Source organism: Gossypium hirsutum, chromosome A06 (genome assembly GCF_007990345.1).
Source record: "Gossypium hirsutum isolate 1008001.06 chromosome A06, Gossypium_hirsutum_v2.1, whole genome shotgun sequence".
Lineage (NCBI taxonomy): Eukaryota > Viridiplantae > Streptophyta > Magnoliopsida > Malvales > Malvaceae > Gossypium > Gossypium hirsutum.
This window is the reverse complement of record NC_053429.1, coordinates 46,825,826-46,832,056: the sequence shown is the minus strand read 5'-3', so window position 1 is coordinate 46,832,056 and position 6,231 is coordinate 46,825,826.

The following is a 6,231-nucleotide window of genomic DNA, read 5'->3' as shown; positions in this document are numbered from 1 at the left end:
GCAACTGAAGATCCCACTCCATTTGGTGAAGAAGATGGAGCAGAAGGGATGAACATAAAAATATACAAATTAAAAAAATAAAAATAGAAGTAGAAACATACCTAATTAGTTTCTTTCAAACAAACAACCTATAAAAATAATAACAAATTTAATCAACATTTTAATAAATCAATACAAATTGTCAAATAAATGAAAAATCAAATAAAATTACATTATATAAAAATTACATAAAAAAATACAAAAACTAGAAACATTGATATTTGTGGGTGTTAAATAATTTATGTAACTTAATCTTGATATCCAAGTTGATATAAAAAAATTAAATGAGTTAACAACAACCATTAACATACCAATACTTAACAGTAACTTAAAAAATTTAAATGAGCTTAAACATCATTTGTCCAAATTCATTTTCAAAATGAAATGATTTTTAATTTTTTTATAAACTTATATATTAAACTCACCAAATATTAACCTAAACACAACAATTTATAACTCACTACAGGAAAACAGACTTTTAGCGGCGTTTTTTTTACCTTTAGCGGCATTTTTAAGCGCCGCTAATACTTTTAGCGGCGCTTTCCCAAGCACCGCAAAAAACATCGCTATATGCAGCACCGCTAAAGACCAGGACCTTTAGCGGCGTTTTTATGAAAACGCCGCTAAAGACATGTACTTTTAGCGGCGCTTTTTAAAAAAGTACCGCTAGAGACCTGTACTTTTAGCGGCGCTTTTTTAAAAAACACTGCTAAAGACATGTATTTTTAGCGGCGCTTTTTTAAAAAATGCCGCTAATTTGCCCAGTTTTGCAATATGTATTTTTGCACCTATATCAACCCTCCTGCAAGAAATTCAATAAAAACAGCAAATATACCATGAAATCCAACCAAAACACGCAAATTTAAATAATACAAAATTATACGAAAAATATATTATATAAATTGTAAATGAATATTCAAAATATTCTTAAAATAATGTTAAAAGTTACAAGAAAACAAATGTCTATGATGGCGGATTTTGAAATTGCTGGAACATAGTCATCATAGACTGAAGCTGCTGCTGGAGTTCATTGTATTTCCTGTTCTGCTCTGCCTTCCTCGCTGCTGCCTCCACTCCAAGTTGAGAAATTTGCTCATCTGTGCTAGCTTGTATCTGAACTATCTGATCTTTTAACCTCTGAACTTTAGCTTGACTTTGACTCCCGGAAGGCATGTATTGGTGCGAGGTGGATCCAAAATATTGGGTCGGGTTAACACCAGATCCTTGAAATCTAACCCGACCATACCTTTCAGGACCCAAAACTTCATTAATAATTCTGTTATCAATATCCTCAAAATTAACAGAACTATCAGTCGAAGCAGTCGCTTCATACTCTGCCTTCTTATCTTTTAGTTTCTCCTAATAAATTAGTTAAAGAGTTAGAAACGAAATAACAATAAAAATGAATATAACATAACATTATTTAAATTACACTAATAAAAACGACGAATTAAAACATTATAATTAAATATTATAAATATTTATAATGAATCAATTTTTATTAAGTAAATATACCATAATTTCTGCAGCCTCAGATGACATCAGAGTTCCATCTTTTTTCCTGTGCGTAATGTCAAAAAGTTGAAGGCGTCCAACTTTTTGACCAGACGAGGCTTCCTACAATATAGTAGTAAAAATATTATTTAATAGTAAAAAGTTATTAATACTTGATAGATTTAATAAATCCATAGTACCTCGGCCTGAGCTACACAAGCAAAACTTTTCGACCCTGCCGTGTGCGTAAATTTTTGTTTTTGCCTGCTGCTTGTTCCCACTCGCTCACGGTCCTACATAATGAAATTATTATTACGTATATAGTAAATACTATAAACTAAAAAATTTATAAGAGTTTGCAAGTACATAATACCTCTCCTTTCTTCGAATTCCAAAATCGAACCGCATCTTCCCATTGGTACCTCAGCATTCCCAGTGGGACATTTTGCAATTTTTCTTCGAGGCTTATGGGTTTTTTAAAATATTTTTTTTTCAAAATGCTTTTATTGTCTCTCCATTTTTACCCAATGCCTTCATGATATAGGCATCAGAGACCTCTAAAGCAAACCTATCCTAAAAAACACAAGTTTAGGAAGTAAATATAAATGAAACTTAAACCAAAGTATTATAATTACATTAACGTTTTGTTACCTTAATATTAGAGAGAGCTTGATTTTTATTGCTATCAGGCATGTTATGCCATGATTCGTAGTTGATGGGCAACATATTGGCATTTCGTGCTATAATGCCCAAATAGCCTGCTAAAAGTCGAGCTTCTTGTCCAACAGGCTGACCATGGCTGTTTCTAGTTACTTTGACACGCTCGACAGAATTTAAGTTATATAAATCTGTTAGGAGCGTACGTCCTCGACCTCTACGCGTCCCACCATTTTCAGCTGAAAAATAATAAATTATTACTATATTGAAATTTAAAAATAAATCAGTAATAAAATTTAATACAATTTGTAAAATAAACTTAACATTACTTTGAAATTCCACAGACTCGTCAAGTGTCTCCGGCACGCTTGAAGATCCAACAACTGTCTGTTGTTCAGTACTTACTTCTTCCGAATTTGTAGTATTCTGTACAATACTAAGATCTCTTAATCTTCTTCTAGGCATTTTTCCTGCAACACATAAAATAGATAAAATTTTAGTAAGAAATAACAACAATAGTAAATATAAAATAGTTAAATTATTTAACATGACCAATGTTAAAATTATAACATTACATATAAATAAAAAATCATAAAATCTTACTACATCATAAATCGTAAATATCTTCGTCTACATCCTGACTAACCCATTGAAATTGTGTACTAGTACTAAGGATATTTTCATCTAAGTCTTGTTCTGGAAAAGGCAAAGTTTCTGATCTTTCATCGATGTCATCTCTACTTCCATTCCCCATGTCAAACAAGTCTTTAGGGGTGTTTCGGAGTACAACGTACCAACCCTCATCAATTAGATCTTTCGAGTAAAAAACTTGTTTAACTTGAGAAGAAAATACATACGGCTCGTCTATCAAATGTTCTCCAGTGTGAATTAATCGAGAGAAATTCACCATTGTAAAACCAAACTGATCATTGCAAGCAGTATTAGCATCAACCCAATCACATCGAAATAAGACAACTTTCCATTTTCCATAATAATCCAACTCAATAATGTCGGTTAGAAGTCCATAATACTCCACATTTCCTTCGACAGGATTACTGTCCCTAGCACTAGCGTAACTTGTAATTAAAGAATTAACAACTACTCCACAATTTTGAGTTCTCCTCAATCTCTCGCGATATTTGGTATGAAATCTGAATCCATTTATGATAAAGCCACTATACCTTTTTACTACTCGATTCGGACCTTGGGAAAGCCATTTAACTTCGTCATTAACGACATTCCCACTCCAAACCTATTGAATCGAAAGTAAATTGAGTAATTATAAATGTTATGAGAAAACATTATTATTTGTTAATAAAATGTTGAGTTGCATACCGTTTGCTTAACCATTCATGAAAAGATTCTGCGAATAACCTATTAATCTCGCGATGTTGTAATCTTCGTGAGCGTGGACGAGATCTTAAGATTTGTTTGTACTAACTATGTTAAACACATGTTTAATTCGTTAAAAAATAAACAAATCAAAAAAAGAAGAATATTTATCATATTTGAGAACGAACTTGCATAATTGTTCAAGTGCATCGTGGTGGAAAAGAACATATCTATGTGCTTGTATCCAAGATCGGTCATCTAATTCTACAATTTCAACTTTGCCGATTGGTTCTCCATAACTTTGAAATAAATAAGTTTTGTCCAAGTTAGGATCATTGAGTCCGGCATTTCTACTTGGTCTATTCAATCTTGTTTCAACATCTAAATATCTAGAACAGAATGTCATACACTCCTCTACCAAGTAGCCTTCAGCAATTGATCCTTCCGGATAACGCTTGTAACGGCAATAAGACTTCAATTTGCTTAGGAACCTAAACACCATATACAACATTATCAAAACTGGTAACTATAGGTATAAAGGTGAATTCCTTTGAAATAAATTAGCACCTTTCAATTGGATACATCCAACGATAGAAAACCGGCCCACCAATTATTGCTTCACGAGGGAGATGAATGACAAGGTGCACCATAATAGTGAAGAAGGAAGGTGGAAAGATCTTCTCCAAATTGCATAATGTCAAAGCGGCTCGATCTTGTACTTTTTCAAGTTCTTCAACATTCAGAACTTTGCCACAAATTGCTTTCATTATATTGGACAGCTCAATTATACAGGACGTTACCTTTTTTGACATACAGCACCGTAAAGCAACTGGAAGTAGATCTTGCATCAGGATGTGATAGTCATGTGATTTTAATGAATATAGTCTTCGATCTTTAAGACTTACACATCGAGATATATTTGATGAATACGCATCCAGAACCTTTATATCCTTCAACACTGTGCAGAACATTTCTTTCTCTTCCTTTGACATTGCAAAAATTGTAGGCGGCAACCAATATTTTCCATTAGGAAGTACTTGGGGATGAATATCACGCCTAATTCCCATGTGAATTAAATCAAGTCGACTTTGAAGATTATCTTTTGATTTACCATTGACGTTCAAAATTGTCCGGATGATGTTCTCGCAGACATTCTTCTCAATATGCATCACATCAAGATTGTGGTGTAATATGTGATGCTCCCAATAAGGCAACTCAAAAAAATACTTCTTTTCTTCCACAAGTCTGCCTCATTAGGGTCATCCTCCTCGTCAGATTCATCATCAGATTCATCCCTCGATCGTCTATTTGTTTGCCTGCTAGATGGTTGATTCAGCTTCCCGTAACTGAAATCTATATCTTTTAACATGAATAAGATTTCAGATCCAATGGTCTGCTCAGGAGCTTTTTTCAACTCTTCAGTACCATCAAATAAAGCCTTCTGAAATCTATATCTAAGATTTTCATCTAACCACCGACGATGCCCCATATAGCAGAACTTCTTCCCATTATATAACCACTGTGAACACGTTTGAGCAGCACAACAAGGACAAGCATAACGTCCTTTGGTACTCCAACCCGATAAATTCGCATATGTCGGGAAATCATTAATTGTCCACATCAAAGCAGCACGTAGGTAAAAGTTCTCCTTTCTCAATACATCATACGTCTCAACACCCGCCCATAATTGTTTTAACTCTTCAATAAGTGGCTGCAGATATATGTTAATATCATTTCCGGGGCCTTTCTCTCCGGGGATAATCATAGATAATATCAAAGAAGATTGCTTCATGCAGAGCCATGGAGGAAAATTATAAGGAACAAGGACCACAGGCCAAGTACTGTACGAGGTGCTCATGATTTTAAAAGGATTAAATCCGTCAGATGCTAACCCGAACCTTACACTCCGAGGATCACTTGCAAAGCTTGGAAATTTATTGTCAAATGATTTCCATGCAAAAGAATCTGCAGGATGCCTTAATAATCCATCATCCGTTCGTTGATCATGATGCCACGTCATAAACTCAGCTGTCTTTGACGACATGAATAGCCTTTGAAGCCTTGGGATTAGCGGGAAATATCGCAAAATCTTGTTCAGCTTCCTGTGGCCCATATTCATCCTCATTAACATCTTCTGCATCTCTATTCATCCAACGAGATTTACCGCAAACATGACAAGACTGTTGATTTCTCCGATCACCCCAATACAACATGCAATCATTTGGGCAACTATGAATTTTGTTGTACCCCAAGGCGCAAATCTTTTATCACTTTCTTCATGTCTTTACATGATTGAGGGATTTTTGTAAACGGGAACATTTCTCTCAAAAGCTCTAACAGCATTGTCAAAGAGTTTCCGGTCCACCCTCCCAAACATTTTAAGTGGAAAAGGCGAATATAGAATGACATTTTCGAAAATTTTGATCCCTCATAAAGTTCTTCATTCATTTCACCAAGTAACGTGTAGAACTTCACCGCTTCTTCATTCGGTTGTCCATCCGGTACACTTCTTCTCGTTTCCATAAAAGTATTCCCACCGATATTATAATCATCAGATGCAACATAGTTTGGTGGAAATTATTGGAAACTTTCACTCCGCATATTAAATGCATCCCGCATCATACCTTCCATGTCATCTTCTCTAACATGCTGACAGTAACCACTATAAGGATAACCCGGATTAATCGTCGAAGAGGCTCCACTAGGTGT